The sequence below is a fragment of the Triticum urartu genome, chromosome 5 (genome assembly GCF_003073215.2).
Source record: "Triticum urartu cultivar G1812 chromosome 5, Tu2.1, whole genome shotgun sequence".
Taxonomy (NCBI): Eukaryota; Viridiplantae; Streptophyta; class Magnoliopsida; order Poales; family Poaceae; genus Triticum; species Triticum urartu.
This window is the reverse complement of record NC_053026.1, coordinates 258,128,722-258,144,645: the sequence shown is the minus strand read 5'-3', so window position 1 is coordinate 258,144,645 and position 15,924 is coordinate 258,128,722.

Genomic DNA, 15,924 nt, shown 5'->3' with positions numbered 1-15,924 from the left:
TTCTTGATCAGATCGTCATTCTTCTCCACTAATACTTCGATTTCCTCTTCATAATCTTCACGTGTAGCCTTGAGTTCTTCCTCCAGTTCCTTGATTCTTGTCGCCTTCTTCAGATCTATCATGTCGGCGCACATCTGGTTCTCCTGACGTCGAATGTGCTGGTTTAACTCCTGGATAAAAGCTGCAATTGATCTATCCTTCCTGGTGCTGATCATCTCCCAGTGCTCATCTCGGCGCCCACAAATCTGGTAGATAGTATCCTTGAGATCATTGCGGTAAACTTCTCCAATGCGTCCCATGGCGATGTGAGCTGCCATGCTCTTTCCTAGACTCCAGGTTGGTGCATCAAAAGAAAACTCTATGGGCTCAGTGACTGGCATGAACGTCCTTCCTGGAACTTGAACTTGAATCATCCAGCGCTCTTCTTCAGGTAAAGTGGCGTTGTAGGTTCCGGTGAAGCTTGGTACTCCTATGTTCAGGTATCTAGTGACTTCCTTCAAGTGACGTCCAAAGGGTGTATCTTCATCCGGTTGCGTGAACTTGTTCCTTGCATCCGCCATCCTAAAGAGTAGAAAAGATGAGAGGTCAGAAGAGAAGAGAGTGAGTAGTGATCTAGGTTTTAGCTTAGTGGTCGTGTCCTACAGTCAGCGTGTGCTCTGATACCATCTTGTAGCGACCAGACCTCAAACGGTCCAATCTCTGTGCTCAGGTGTCATCCCTGGATCAGTAATGCTGACACCACACAGTACTTGAAGGATTTATAACAGAGTAGCAATCACACACTTATTACATCGAGTGTCTCAAAAGAGAACTTATTACAATAAATATGGCTTAAGGCCATCTAATAATGATAACAGCGGAAGGCTTGGAAGATAAGTGAGTCCATCAACTCCAACGGCATCACTGAGTATAGAACCACGACCTAAAAGGCACCTTACTCGTCGTCTGAAAAGTCTGCAACATGAACGTTGCAGCCAAACGGGTTCAGCACATGGAATATGCTGGCAACGTAACACATAGAGAGCAATGAAAGAGTAATGCTATACTACATGCATATTTGGCTGGTGGAAAGCTCTATGGTTACAGTTTTGCGTAAAGCCAATTTTTCCCTACTGCAAAGGAATAAATTTTATTTAACTATCATGGTGTTGTTAAACATTGAAGAATGGTTGACAGCATTCTCAATCCCAATTAATAAACATCATTAAAACCCAACAAAATTAATTTAGAGTAACATGTTGAGATTCACATGATAATCCAAGTACTAGATACTCAAGATGTCCATAACCGGGGACATGGCTAACCATGATTAGTTTATACACTCTGCAGAGGTTTGCGCACTTTTCCCCACAAGACTCGATCTCCTCCGTTGGGATTCTCGCACTACATGGTGTTTGAGAAACGGATGACCGAGACATAGTCTTTCAGAAGCGCTAGCACCTTACGATCAGGTAGACCGTTACACCTACTTTCCCCTACATCTGCTAGTCTACCACTGTAAGAGTTCGCATGACTTAATCAACTATGCTAGAGCCCATAGTAGCTTGTGGCTGCACACGGAAGTTTCTAGCATGAATAATCTCATGATCCCTTTGAGCCTGGTGGCGGTCCAAAAGCAAAATAGGTGCCTCAATCCACCCAGATGTGTATAAGTGCGAAAAGTATCCAAGGTGCCTCAATCCACCCTGATAGTGGATTGTTAAAGTTCAAGGTTATGAATAATCTCATGATCCCTTTGAGTCCAAAAAAAACAGGCAATCGCTGGAATACCCAGGTGCCTCAATCCACCTACGATGTGTATTTAAGTTGCCACATTAGATAAAACCATTGATTTAACAAACTCACATCTGTCATGGATTTCACTCACCCAATCCACGTCTACTAGCATAGCATGGCATAATAAGCAAACGTAGAAGTAACTCCCAAAGGTTTGATAATAAATCAGGTAATAGGTACTACCTCAACTACTTCCCAAACCCACAATTTAATTAGATCCTAAGTCATGCAATGTTTGAGGATTGATCTAATGCAATAAAACTAGGTAGTAGGAGGTATGATCAAAGTGTTACTTGCCTTGCTGATGATCCGGGAAACCTAGCGATTCAAAGTAGCAAGCGGCGCACTCCGGGTACTCTATCGCAAACAAACAAGCATACAATAAGTACTCAACTAATGCACAGGTAAAACTCAAATAAGAGATCTAACCAGAAAGTTCAACTTAAGAACTCCGGTTGGCAAAAAGAATCCAAATCGAACGAAGCAACGAAAGACAAACGGCAAAAGAAACAAGCTTCGTTTACTATTCTGGATCTAGGGCAATTTTTACAGAGGCAAAAACTTGTTTGAGTTGGTTAAACGGAAAGAGGGTTTCGAGAAAAAACTCCAGGCGCTTGAATCGCCTGATTCCGATAAACGAGCGAAAAGTTATACTAGAACGAAAATCGGATCAGGAATCGCGATCAGAAAAATCACGGATTTAATCCGAGAAAAGAAAAGCGACGAACAGATTAATGAACGAACGTTCTTACCTGGATCTAAACGATGAACGCGTTCATTAAAACGAACGAACGAGCGAACGAACGCTCGCTAAATAACTAAACCGAAAAAAAACCGATCTATCTAAAAAACGAATCTAAAAAAACCAAAAAAAACCGGTGAAAACCTAACGGTTTTCTAAAAAAAACCGGCGGGCGGCTCGACCTCGACGGCGGTGAACTCCGGCGGGGCGCGGGCTCCTGGCTTAGGGTTTGGGCGGGGCGCGGTGGTGGGCTGGGGGCGGCCCGGGGCGGCGGTACTTAAAGGCCTCGGCCAGGGAGTCCTGGCCGGATACGGCCCGAAGTCGGTTCGGCGTTTTTTTTAAATAATTACGCTCAGAAAAAAAACAAAAGGAATACTAAACGGACTCCAAAAATCCTGAATAAATTTTCCCCGACTTCTAAAATCAAGCCGCATAGGACGAACATTTATTTGGGGCCTAAATGCAATTTTGAAAAACGCGCATTTTTCCTAAATTCAAATAAAATAGCAAATAAAACCAAAATAAAATCTTATTTGATTTTATTATTAACTCCTCAATATTTCTTTGTTTTGGGAAAGTCATTTTATTCCCTGTCTCATAGTTTGATAATAGAACTAATTGAAGATAAAATAAATAAAATCAAATGATCCTATTTTCAAAATTTGAGAAAACTCAAATACGAAAATAACGAAATCCCAACTCTCTCCGGGGGTCCTTGAGTCGCGTAGAATTTCTAGGATCAACCAAAATGTAATAAAATATGGTATGCAATGATGATCTAGTGTAGAACATTCCAATTGAAAATTTGGGATGTTACATCGAGCTCAACTATGTCAACACTCATGATAACCTTGCAGATATCTTCACGAAGCCTTTGGACGAAGCAAGATTTCGCGAGTTATGGCATAAGCTAAATATCATTGATTCGAGCAATGTGACCTGAACCCTTGCACACCCCGCCACACTCAACTTGTTGTTTAGTTTAGGTGTAGGCATGGACATAGGGGGAGTGTTGTTCTCTCAATGAACTTTTCGTCCCCTCATAATGCATAAACTAATCAAACTCTTTAACTCTAGCCATTTTTGATGGTTCTTGTGCTTCAAAGATGAGTGTTGGTCATGGGCCCAAGGTTAAAATCTTCGCGGCGCCATACCTCTGAACTCAAACATAGGTGGCCTCGGCCACCGCTCTCTCTTAGAGAGGTGTGTGTCTTCGTTCCTTTTGTCGGTTCTGTGTGTGTGTGTTCTTGTGTTTGTCTCGTTTTTTCTTGAGCAAAGCCCTTTTTGGTCAGTCCTTTTTGCGGCAGAGCGGTACTACCGCTGCGTGCGCGGTACTACCGCTGACAAGGGTCAAGCGGTAGTACTGCCCACCCCAGCGGTACTACCGCTGCGGGGCGGGCGATGGGGGGGGTTATGTCAGGGCAGGGGGGTTGTTTCTCCCCCATACCCATTCGCCCCCACTCGTCTTCCTCGTCGCTCCTGCGACCTCTCACCGCAGGAGGGGCCCGGTCGGCCGCCTTTTTCGTGCCGTCCCTCTCCATTTCCTCCGGTGGAGTCGATCCCCACCACGTCCTCTAGCCATGGATGCTGGTATTGCCCCCGTTCCCGTTCTCTCTTTGCCTAGATCTTGCATCTAGTTTTTAGGGGCAATAGGCATTGTTCTTCTCGTCTTTTGGCTAAGGCGAGGCTTGAGTAGGATGGAGATGGCTTCTAGGCCATGTGGATTGAAGTTTGGTAGGTTTATTTTGGAATTTGGCATCTCCGGTAGTGCCGGATCCGTCCACGGCAGTAAGGAACCGCTCTGATTACCAACTTGTAACACCCTCGATGCGACTATATCTCCCACGTGTCGAGGCACGACTTAGAGGCATAATCGCATTGAAGGCATATGTCGCAAGTTAGGCAATCTTCACAACATCCCATGTAATATAAGATAATAAAAGGGGAGATAACATAGTTGGCTTACACTCGCCACGTCAATCAAGTACATAAATACATTACATCATCCAAACACTCATGGCCCGACTACGGCGCCAAAATAAAAGATAACCCAACATGCGACACGGTCCCGATCACCCCCAACTGGGCACCACTACTGATCATCAGGAAAGGAAACATAGTATCGTTGAGAGTCCTCGTCGAACTCCCACTTGAGCTCAAGCGCGTCACCTGGAGCGGAATCATCAGGCCCTGCATCTGGTGTAATAGTAATCTGTGAGCCACAGGGACTCAGCAATCTCGCACCCTCGCGATCAAGACTATTTAAGCTTAATAGGTATGGCAAGGTAAATATATGTGGAGCTGCAGCAAGCGACTAGCATATATGGTGGCTAACTGTTCGCAAAAGAGAGCGAGAAGAGGAGGCAAAGCGCGAGCGAGAGCTAGAGAGCAACCTGCGCAAGCATTACTCCAACACCGTGTTCACTTCCCGGACTCCGCCGAGAAGAGACCATCACGGTAACTCACACTGTTGATTCATTTTAATTAAGTTAAGGTTCAAGTTATCTACAACCGGACATTAACAAATTCCCATCTGCCCATAACCGCGGGCACGGCTTTCGAAAGTTCAAATCCCTGCAGGGGAGTCCCAACTTAGCCCATGACAAGCTCTCACGGTCAACGAAGGAATAGACCTCCTCCCGAGACGTTCCGATCAGACTCGGTATCTCGGTTCTTCAAGACACTTCGACAGGTTAAAACAAGACCAGCAACACCGCCCGAATGTGCCGACAAATCCCGATAGGAGCTGCACATATCTCGTTCTCAGGGCACACTCAGATGAGCTCTCCATACAACTAAAACCAAACCTCGAGTTTCCCCGAGGGGGCGCTGCACAGGACTCTAGTTTGGACCAACACTCAGAGGAGCACTGGCCCGGGGGCTTAAAATAAGATGACCCTCGGGCTCCGGAAACCCAAGGGAAAAAGAGGCTAGGTGGCAAATGGTAAAACCAAGGTTGGGCATTGCTGGAAAAGCTTTAATCAAGGCGAACTATCAAGGGGTTCCCATTATCACCCAACCGCGTAAGGAACGCAAAATCCGGGAACATAACACCGATATGATGGAAACTAGGGCGGCAAGAGTGGAACAAAACACTAGGCGAGAGGCCGAGCCTTCCACCCTTTACCAAGTATATAGATGCATTAAGATAACATGGCAATATAATGATATCCCAACAAGTTAAATGTTTAACGGTTCCAATTGTGACTCGCAAGTTCTTGTTGGACACTTGAAGTGGAGCCTTCCACCCTTTACCAAGTATATAGATGCATTAAAGACTAATAAGATAATATAATGATATCCCAACAAGTAAATAATGTTCCAACAAGGAACGGTCTCCAATCTTCACCTGCAACTAGCAACGCTATAAGAGGGGCTGAGCAAAGCGGTAACATAGCCAATAAACGGTTTGCTAGGACATGGTGGGTTAGAGGTTGACATGGCAATTTGGGAGGTTGAAAGCAAGTGGTAGGCATCGTAGCATTGGCATAGCAAAAGAGCGAGCATCTAGCAAAGCAAAGATAGTAGTGATTTCGAGGGTATGATCATCTTGCCTGCAAAGTTGTCAGAGTTGACTGGATCCTCGAAAGAAAACTCAACGGGCTCCTCGTTAGCGAACTCGTCTCCCGGCTCTACCCAAACAAGACAAACAAGCAAACGGAACACAATCAACCACGTGCAAAGCTCAAACAATATGATGCAAGGATGGTATGCTATGCGGGATGCGATGCGGGATGCATATGCAAGATTTGACAAGGGATGCATGAACCTGGCCTCAACTTGGGAATCCAAGTGTGCCACTGGAAAGATGAGATGAAATCGCTTGAAAACGATATAAAGAACGCCGGAATCGGAGTTACGGTTTGGAAATGGCAAGCGATTCAAATATGACCACGTTCTGCGATTTACAGCAAGTAGCCATCTAAATGCAATGAGATGAACATGCTACAGCACCCAAACATGACAACAAAATACATGGCAGGGATGCATTAAGATGCTTAACAAAAGTCTAGCTCTGAGCTACGGCCAATTCATCCATTAACAAGTTCAAACAAGCATGGCAAAAATGCATATGGTAAACAGATTTCAGACTTAGTGAAATTAACACTTGTCTGGAATTCCAGATCAGGTAGCACACTTTGGAGCAATAAAACTACTTGCTATATGACCTGAACATGGCAAAGTAAAGCATGGCATGGAGCTACTCAAAGAGCTTAACAAAAGTCCCTTAGTGACCTTGAGCCAAAAGGGATTAGAAAATACAATTGCAAGCATGTGAACATGGCAAAAACATAATCAAGTTCTCAGACTTAGTGAAAACTGGAGCATGCTGAAACAGATATCAAGTAGGCATGTTTACGAGCTCGATGCACTCACTACGGGGAAAGTCATGACAAGCTAAGCATACATCCATCAATAATACACAAAATGCAAGCTAGACATGGCAAGAACAATAGCATAGCAAGCACGGATCAACTACAACATCCTCGGCAAAATCGCTAACAAGTAGACAATCTGCCCAGATTCACGAAGTAGCAAAAGTAGAGCTCGATTGACTCAAGCTAGGGTGCTCCATAATTGCAAACAAAGACATGGATGGATAGAGAACTACAAGATTAACAAAACATCCTTACTGATCATCCTCAAAATAGGCACGGATCACTAGGAAACAGCATGAACATATGGCCATATGAGATAAACAGCTCAAGGACTTAGTGGAAATGCTAAGTCCCTGAAATCAGCATTACCAAGTGCCTCACTTTGCAAGCTTGTGCTAGTCACCACACACATCACAAAAATACATGGGTTGCACCTCTAGAAAGATGGCAAAACCCTTAACAAAACATATGTAGAGCTCATGGGCATATCATGCACACAATAATCATTGCAAAAATGACAAATATCTAAATGGAGCAGCAGATCTGACAATTATCTCAAGTATCCCTCTTCTAACAGCATTTCGGGCATCAAGATGAACTCAAATGAAAATGATTCAATAAGATGAAATGGTGTGCTCTCTGAGATGAACATTTTGATATGCTATATGCCAAAAACGGAGCTACGGATGCGGAGTTACGATGCAATGAACAGATGGCATAAAAGTTAGGGTTTCGGGAGTAGAAAGTCAAACCCTGAGATATTTTTAGATCCAGATCTGGATCGGATCCGGCGGTACTGTAGCAGCTTGGTCTTCGTCCGGAAATGGAGAAGGGGCTGCCGGAGTGGGTTCGGCCGGCGCGGGTCGCCGGAGCGACGAGGGCGGCGGGCGCGGCGGCTTGGCGAGGCGGGGAGGCGCGGTCGGCGAGCTGGTGCGGCGGCGGTGGCCGGGCGGCGGTGGAGCACAGCGCCGGCGACGAGGCGCGTCGCGGCGGAGGCGGCAGCCGGCGCGGCGAGGGAGCCGGGCGGCGGGCGGAGCGGATCGGCGGCGGGGAAGAAGCAGACGGGCGGCGGCTCAGGCGCGCGGGCCGGGAGGGCCGGCACTGGGCCGCACGGGCCTGTCGGCGGAGGAGGCCGGCGATGCCATGTGGCAGGCGCGGAGTGGGACGGCGTGATGTCCGGCGCGCGGACGGACGTGTCCGGCGCGCAGATGAGGAGGCGGAGCTAGGGTTTAGGGTGGTTTGGATCCGGAAATTTCGGGGAGGGGATATTTATAGAGGTAGGAGGAGCTAGGAGAGTCCAAATGAGGTGCGGTTTTCGGCCACGCGATCGTGATCGAACGCTCTAGATGATGGAGAGGGTTTGGTGGGTTTTGGGCCAAATTGGAGGGGTGTTGGGCTGCAACACACACGAGGCCTTTTCGGTCCCTCGGTTAACCGTTGGAGTATCAAACGAAGTCCAAATGATACGAAACTTGACAGGCGGTCTACCGGTAGTAAATCAAGGCCGCTTGGCAAGTCTCGGTCCAATCCGGAAATGTTTAATCCCCACACACGAAAGAAAGGTAGAAATGACCACCGGAGGAGAACGAAGCGCCGGAATGCAAAACGGACAACGGGGAAAATGCTCGAATGCATGAGATGAACACGTATGCAAATGCAATGCACATGATGACATGATATGAGATGCATGACAACGACAACAACACACGGAGACAAAAACCCGAACCCGAGAAAATAAAATAACTTAACGCCGGAAACGGCAAGAGTTGGATTACAATATTGGGAAAGTCATATCCGGGGTGTTACAACACTCCACCACTACGAAAGGATCTCGTCCCGAGATCTAGGACTGAAAGAACGCCGGGTACTCAGAACGGAGGTGATCCTCGCGCATTCCCAGGTAGCTTCACGGTCGGAATGGTGTGACCACTTGACTTTGAGGAATTTGATTGACTTGTTGCGAGTCTTGCGTTCAGTCTCTTCAAGAATAGCAATGGGGTGCTCATGATAGAGAGATCTTCTTGGAGCTCAATGTCCTCGAAGTTGACGGTGCGGTCAGGAGTCTTGAAGCACTTTCGGAGCTGAGAGACATGGAACACGTCATGAACATTTGCAAAGTTTGAAGGAAGCTCGAGTTGATAGGCGAGATCGCCTCTCTTGCTGACAATCTTGAAAGGTCCCACGTATCTGGGGGCAAGCTTCCCTTTGATACCGAAGCGACGAGTACCTTTCATAGGAGAGACGCGGAGGTAAACATGATCTCCGATCTCGAAAGCCAAATCACGGTGCTTACTATCATAGTAGCTCTTCTGGCGGGATTGGGCTGCTTTGAGGTTATCTCGAATGACTTTGCACATTTCCTCTGCCTCTGTGATTAAGTCATTACCCAAAAGCTGACGTTCACCGGTTTCAGACCAGTTGAGAGGGGTACGGCACTTCCTGCCATACAGAATTTCAAATGGGGCCTTGCCCGAACTTGCTTGAAAACTGTTGTTGTAGGAGAATTCAGCATAAGGAAGACAATCCTCCCACTTCATGCCGAAGGAGATCACACAAGCCCTGAGCATATCTTCAAGAGAGGTTGACACGCTCGACTTGACCGCTAGTTTGAGGATGGAAAGCTGTGCTGAAGCGGATGTTGGTGCCCATGGCCTTCTGAAAAGAATCCCAAAACTTGAGGTAAAGATGCTGCCACGGTCTGAAGAGATCACTTGTGGAATACCGTGCAGAGAGACAATACGAGAGGTATAGAGTTCCGCCAATTGAGCTGCAGTGATTGACTCTTTGATAGGCAGAAAGTGAGCCACTTTAGTGAGTTTGTCGATGACAACGAATATAGCATCATTGCCACGCTTGGACTTTGGAAACCCAGTCACGAAGTCCATTTCAATGTGGTCAAACTTCCATTCTGGAATGGCAAGAGGTTGGAGGAGACCAGCTGGCCTTTGGTGTTCTGCCTTCACTCTTCTGCAGACATCACACCATTCACGAACTGAGCAATCTCGCGCTTCATTCGAGTCCACCAATAAGCCTGCTTGAGGTCCTGATACATCTTCGTGCTCCCAGGGTGGATGGAGAGGAGAGAATTGTGAGCCTCATTCATGATCACTTTACGAAGATCACCTTTGGGCACAACAATACGATCCTCGAATAAGAGAGTATCCTTGTCATCAAGGCGGTAGCACTTGTACTTGGGTTGACTCTTGGCAATCCCAATCTTCACCTTTTTCACCATAGCATCCAAGAAGCTGAGCTTGGCGAATCTGGTCTTCCAAGTAGGAGAGACTTGAAGGTTGGCGAGGAAACCTGAGGAACAACTTGCAGATTAAGTTTGCGGAAAGCTTCACAAAGCTCGGGTTGATAAGGCTTAAGTATCAGACTGTTGCAGTAAGCTTTCCGGCTCAGTGCGTCAGCAATCACATTGTCCTTGCCTGGAGTATACTCGATACTCGGATTATACTCTTGAATCATTTCGACCCATCGAGTTTCCCTGAGGTTGAGATTAGGCTGAGTGAAGATGTACTTGAGACTCTTGTGATCAGTGAAAATGTCCACTTTTCTTCCCAATAAGAGATGTCTCCAAGTCAAAAGAGCATGCACAACTGCCGCCAACTCGAGATCATGAGTGGGGTAGATCTTCTCATTAGGCTTCAACTGGCGAGAAGTATAAGCAACAACTTTCTTCTCTTGCATCAATACTGCGCCAAGACCTTGGAGAGAGGCATCACAAAATACCTCGTACGGCTTGGATTCATCAGGCGGAGTCAGAACTGGAGCAGTGATCAATTTCTGTTTCAAAGTGTTGAAAGCAATGTCACACTCCAGAGACCAAACGTACTTGACGTGTTTCTGGAGGAGATTTGAGAGAGGCTTTGCGATCTTAGAAAAGTTTTCAACGAATCTTCGGCAATAGCTTGCGAGACCGAGGAAGCTACGGAGTTGCTTCACGTTCTGAGGAGGTTCCCAATTCACAATTGCAGACACCTTCTCAGGATTCACGGCAATGCCCTTGGCAGAGATGATATGACCAAGATAAAGAACCTCATCGAGCCAAAATTCACATTTGGAGAACTTGGCGTAGAACTGGTGTTCCCTGAGCTTATCGAGTACCAAACGCAAGTGCTTGGCATGATCTTCCTTGTTCTTCGAGAAAACCAGAATGTCGTCGAGATAGACCAAAACGAAGTCATTGGTGTAGGCGTTGAAGATGAAGTTCATCATGCGAGAGAACATCGGAGGAGCGTTGACGAGGCCAAAAGACATGACAGTGTATTCATATGAACCATAGCTTGTCCTGAAAGCCGTCTTGGGAATATCTTGCTCACGGATTCGAATCTGATGATAACCCATACGGAGATCAAGCTTGGAGAATACTTGGGCACCTTTGAGTTGTTCGAACAGCTAGTTGATGTTGGGAAGTGGGTATTTGTTCTTGATGGTCTTCTTGTTCAATGGACGGTAATCAACACAAAGTCGGTCCGTTCCATCCTTCTTCTTCACAAAAAGAACACCACAACCCCACGGGAGAAGAACTAGGCCGGATGAGACCCATTTTCTCTTGAATATCGAGTTGCTTCTTCAGCTCCTTCAACTCTTCAGGTCCGAGCTTGTAAGGACGTTTGCACACAGGTTCCGTGCCAGGCTCAAGATCAATAACGAATTCAACTGGCCGGTGCGGAGGCATTCCTGGAAGCTCTTCTGGAAAGACGTCTTGATATTCGCAAACGACTGGAATTTGCGAGATGGCATCGAGTTCACCCTTCTCATTGAGAGAAAACAGACGGATGGTATTATCCCGAGCGGCAAAGACAATTACATCCTCAGACGAATGAGTCAATTGAATCTGCCTGGCAGCACAATCAAGATGCGCCTTGTGCTTAGAAAGCCAATCCATCCCGAGAATAAGATCAATATCCGAGTTACCAAGAACAATTGGGGAAGAAAGGAACTTGTAGTCGCCCAAGGTGATAGTAACCTCCGGGACGCAGGTGTTAGCTGTCATCTGCTTGCCCGGTGACACAATTTGCAAGGAACTTTGCAGATACTGATAATCGCACTCATACTTTGATGCAAAAGGTTTGGAAATGAAGCAATGCGATGCACCAGTGTCAAAAAGAACTTTTGCAGGAATATCATTAACAGGAAGGTTACCCATGATGACATCTGACGAATCCTCTGCCTGAGCTGCGTTCATCAAGTTGACCTTGGCGTGCTTGGGGTTATGCTTGACCACAGCTGTACTTGCCGATCTACACAGGAGGAGGAGGAGGAAGACGCCTCTGGTTGAAACACTTGTTGGCATAGTGACCCTTCTGTTGGCACTTGTTGCACGTGACCTCTGAAAGCGGACGGTGATACGGAGCACTCGATCTTGGAGCTTGAGACGAAGTCTTGTTCTGAAAGCCAGGGTTGGGTGGGTGGGAAGATCCACTGCCACCTTTGCTCTTCTGCTGATATGGCTGACGAAACAGAGGAGGAGGAATCCAATACTTCTGCTGCTTGGCCACTTGAGTAGAGGAAGGAGTAGCATCTCTGACTCGCTTCTTGGAAGCATCACACCTCAGTTGAGCAGCCTCTTGCTTCAATGCCATGTTGTAGAACTCATCGTATCTCAAGGGTTCAAAGAGAACAAGAGCTAGCTGAATTTCTTCTCTGAGACCACCCCTGAACCGGTATATCATGCTCTTCTCATCAGGGACGTCCTGCTTAGCAAAGCGGGCGAGCTTTTGGGACAACTTGTTGTAGTCATAGACAGACAAAGAGCCTTGCTTTAGGTTGCAGAATTCCTCATGCTTGCTTTCAACCATGCTCTGGGGAATATGATGAGCTTTGAAGTCTTGATGGAATTCATCCCAGGTAATAGCACGTCCACCTCTGGAATCCTTGTACCGCTTGAACCATTCTGCAGCTTGATCTTTGAGTTGGAAGGAAGCGAACTTGACGAAGTCCTCAGGCCTGACGTTATTGCACTCGAAATGCTTGCACAGATCCACGAGCCAATCGTCAGCATTAGTTGCCTCAACACAATTGCTGAAAGTCTTTGGTCCGTTAGAAAGGAAATGGTTGAGTGTAGCAAAGTGATTCTGATTGTTGCCTTGGTTGCCTTGATTGCGCTTTTGCATGATCAACTGTGTGTTTGCATTGGTTGCGGCCATCACCAGCTTGCCATGCCTCCGGAGGAGGTGGAGGTGGTGGCGGATCTTGATTCTGATTCTGATTGGTGCTCTTAGCGGGAGCCATCCTGAAGAGGTTGACCACCGTTAGCACATAGACAGATAAATGAAGCTGAATCCAACGGAATGAAAATTGCAACATAAAGTCTTCACATCCGAACAAAATGAACGAATGCATTCCTCTTGAAATGGTCACATATCCATAAATTGAGAAGCCACTTAGAATTTAGGTAGAGAAATAAATCAACAAGGTACGGATCAAGAACGAATACTCGGTAAGAAATCCCAATCTCAAACCAAATATCCGTGGAAGAAGAACTAGAGCTACAAGAATTCCCACCTATGAAACTCCCGAACCTTTCCGGTTATGCAATCAGGTGTTGGGGATACAGGGGAAGCATAATATCTCACCCAAATCTAGCAAATCCTACATCCAGCTGTATCCATCCTTCAACACATAACCGAGAAAAACTTCGGAAACCATCTACCTCAACCTTCGAAAAGCATCCGTTATACAAGTTATGGCGATACTCCGAACTCCCGCCCCAGTACTGGGTGGCGTCGAGGTTATCTCACCAACGAACTGCATAAAAGAGATTTTTGATGTCGGCGTACTAAACTCAGGTATTCCAGAACTGCAACGATAAAATTATGACGACAACACCTCAGAGCTCAACTCCCCGGGACACTCCACAAAACCCCTGACAGGAGGCACCAAGACAATGTTCTCGTCACAAAACCATCGGAACGATTCCAAGATACCCGCGTGATCCTAATTTTTTTAGTGAAATTTGAGAAGAGAAGAGTCAAAACTCTACGTCAGGATGCCTTACCAGAGCGATGAGGAGACTGGGAAGTAAAAAGAATTCCTAAACTCCGATATATAATTCCTAAATGACTCAAAACATATTTTCTAGACACAACTCGGCCGCTAAAAACGATCAAGCAATGGGGCTCCTAAGGTCGGGGAAGGCTCTGATTACCAACTTGTAACGCCCTCGATGCGGCTATATCTCCCACGTGTCGAGGCACGACTTAGAGGCATAACCGCATTGAAAGCAATGTCGCAAGTTAGGCAATCTTCACAACATCCCATGTAATATAATAAAGGGGAGATACATAGTTGGCTTACACTCGCCACGTCAATCAAGTACATAAATAACATTACATCATCAACACTCATGGCCCGACTACGGCGCCAAAATAAAAGAACCCAACATGCGACACGGTCCCTTCACCCCCAACTGGGCACCACTACTGATCGTCGGGAAAGGAAACATAGTATCGTTGAGAGTCTTCGTCGAACTCCCACTTGAGCATACGCGTCCTGGAGCGGAATCATCAGGCCCTGCATCTGGTGTAAAGTAATCTGTGAGCCACAGGGACTCAGCAATCTCGCACCCTCGCGATCAAGACTATTTAAGCTTATAGGTAAGGCAAGGTAATAATGTGGAGCTGCAGCAAGCGACTAGCATATATGGTGGCTAATTATTCGCAAAAGAGAGCGAGAAGAGGAGGCACAGCGCGAACGAGTAACTAGAGAACAACCTGCGCAAGCATTACTCCAACACCGTGTTCACTTCCCGGACTCTGCCGAGAAGAGACCATCACGGTAACTCACACTGTTGATTCATTTTAGTTAAGTTAAGGTTCAAGTTATCTACAGCCGGACATTAACAAATTCCCATCTGCCCATAACCGCGGGCACGGCTTTCAAAAGTTCAAATCCCTGCAGGGGAGTGCCAACTTAGCCCATGACAAGCTCTCACGGTCAACGAAGGAATAGACCTCCTCCCGAGAGTTCCGATCAGACTCGGTACCTCGGTTCTTCAAGACACTTCGACAGGTTAAAACAAATCCAGCAACACCGCCCGAATGTGCCGACAAATCCCGATAGGAGCTGCACATATCTCGTTCTCAGGGCACACTCAGATGAGCACTCCATACAACTAAAACCAAACCTCGAGTTTCCCCGAGGGGGCGCTGCACAGGACTCTAGTTTGGACCAACACTCAGAGGAGCACTGGCCCAGGGGGGTCTAAAATAAGATGACCCTCCGGCTCCGGAAACCCAAGGGAAAAAGAGGCTAGGTGACAAATGGTAAAACCAAGGTTGGGCATTGCTGGAAAAGCTTTAATCAAGGTGAACTATCAAGGGGTTCCCATTATAACCCAACCGCGTAAGGAACACAAAATCCGGGAACATAACACCGATATGACGGAAACTAGGGCGGCAAGAGTGGAACAAAACACTAGGCGAGAGGCCGAGCCTTCCACCCTTTACCAAGTATATAGATACATTAAGATGACATGGCAATATAATGATATCCCAACAAGTAAAATAATGTTCCAACAAGGAATGGTCTCCAATCTTCACCTGCAACTAGCAACGCTACAAGAGGGGCTGAGCAAAGCGGTAACATAGCCAATCAACGGTTTGCTAGGACATGGTGGGTTAGAGGTTTGACATGGCAATTTAGGAGGCATGATAAGCAAGTGGTAGGCTTCATAGCATAGGCATAGCAAAAGAGCGAGCAATCTAGCAAAGCAAAGATAGTAGTGATTTTGAGGGTATGATCATCTTGCCTGCAAAGTTGTCAGAGTTGACTGGATCCTCGAAAGCAAACTCAACAGGCTCCTCGTTAGCAAACTCGTCTCCCGGCTCTACCCAAACAAGACAAACAAGAAAACGGAACACAATCAACCACGTGCAAAGCTCAAACAATATGATGCAAAGATATATACTATGCGGGATGCAATATGTGATGCATATGCAAGATTTGACAAGGAATGAATAAACCTGGCCTCAACTTGTAAATCCAAGTGTGCCACTGGAAAGATGAGATGAAATTTCT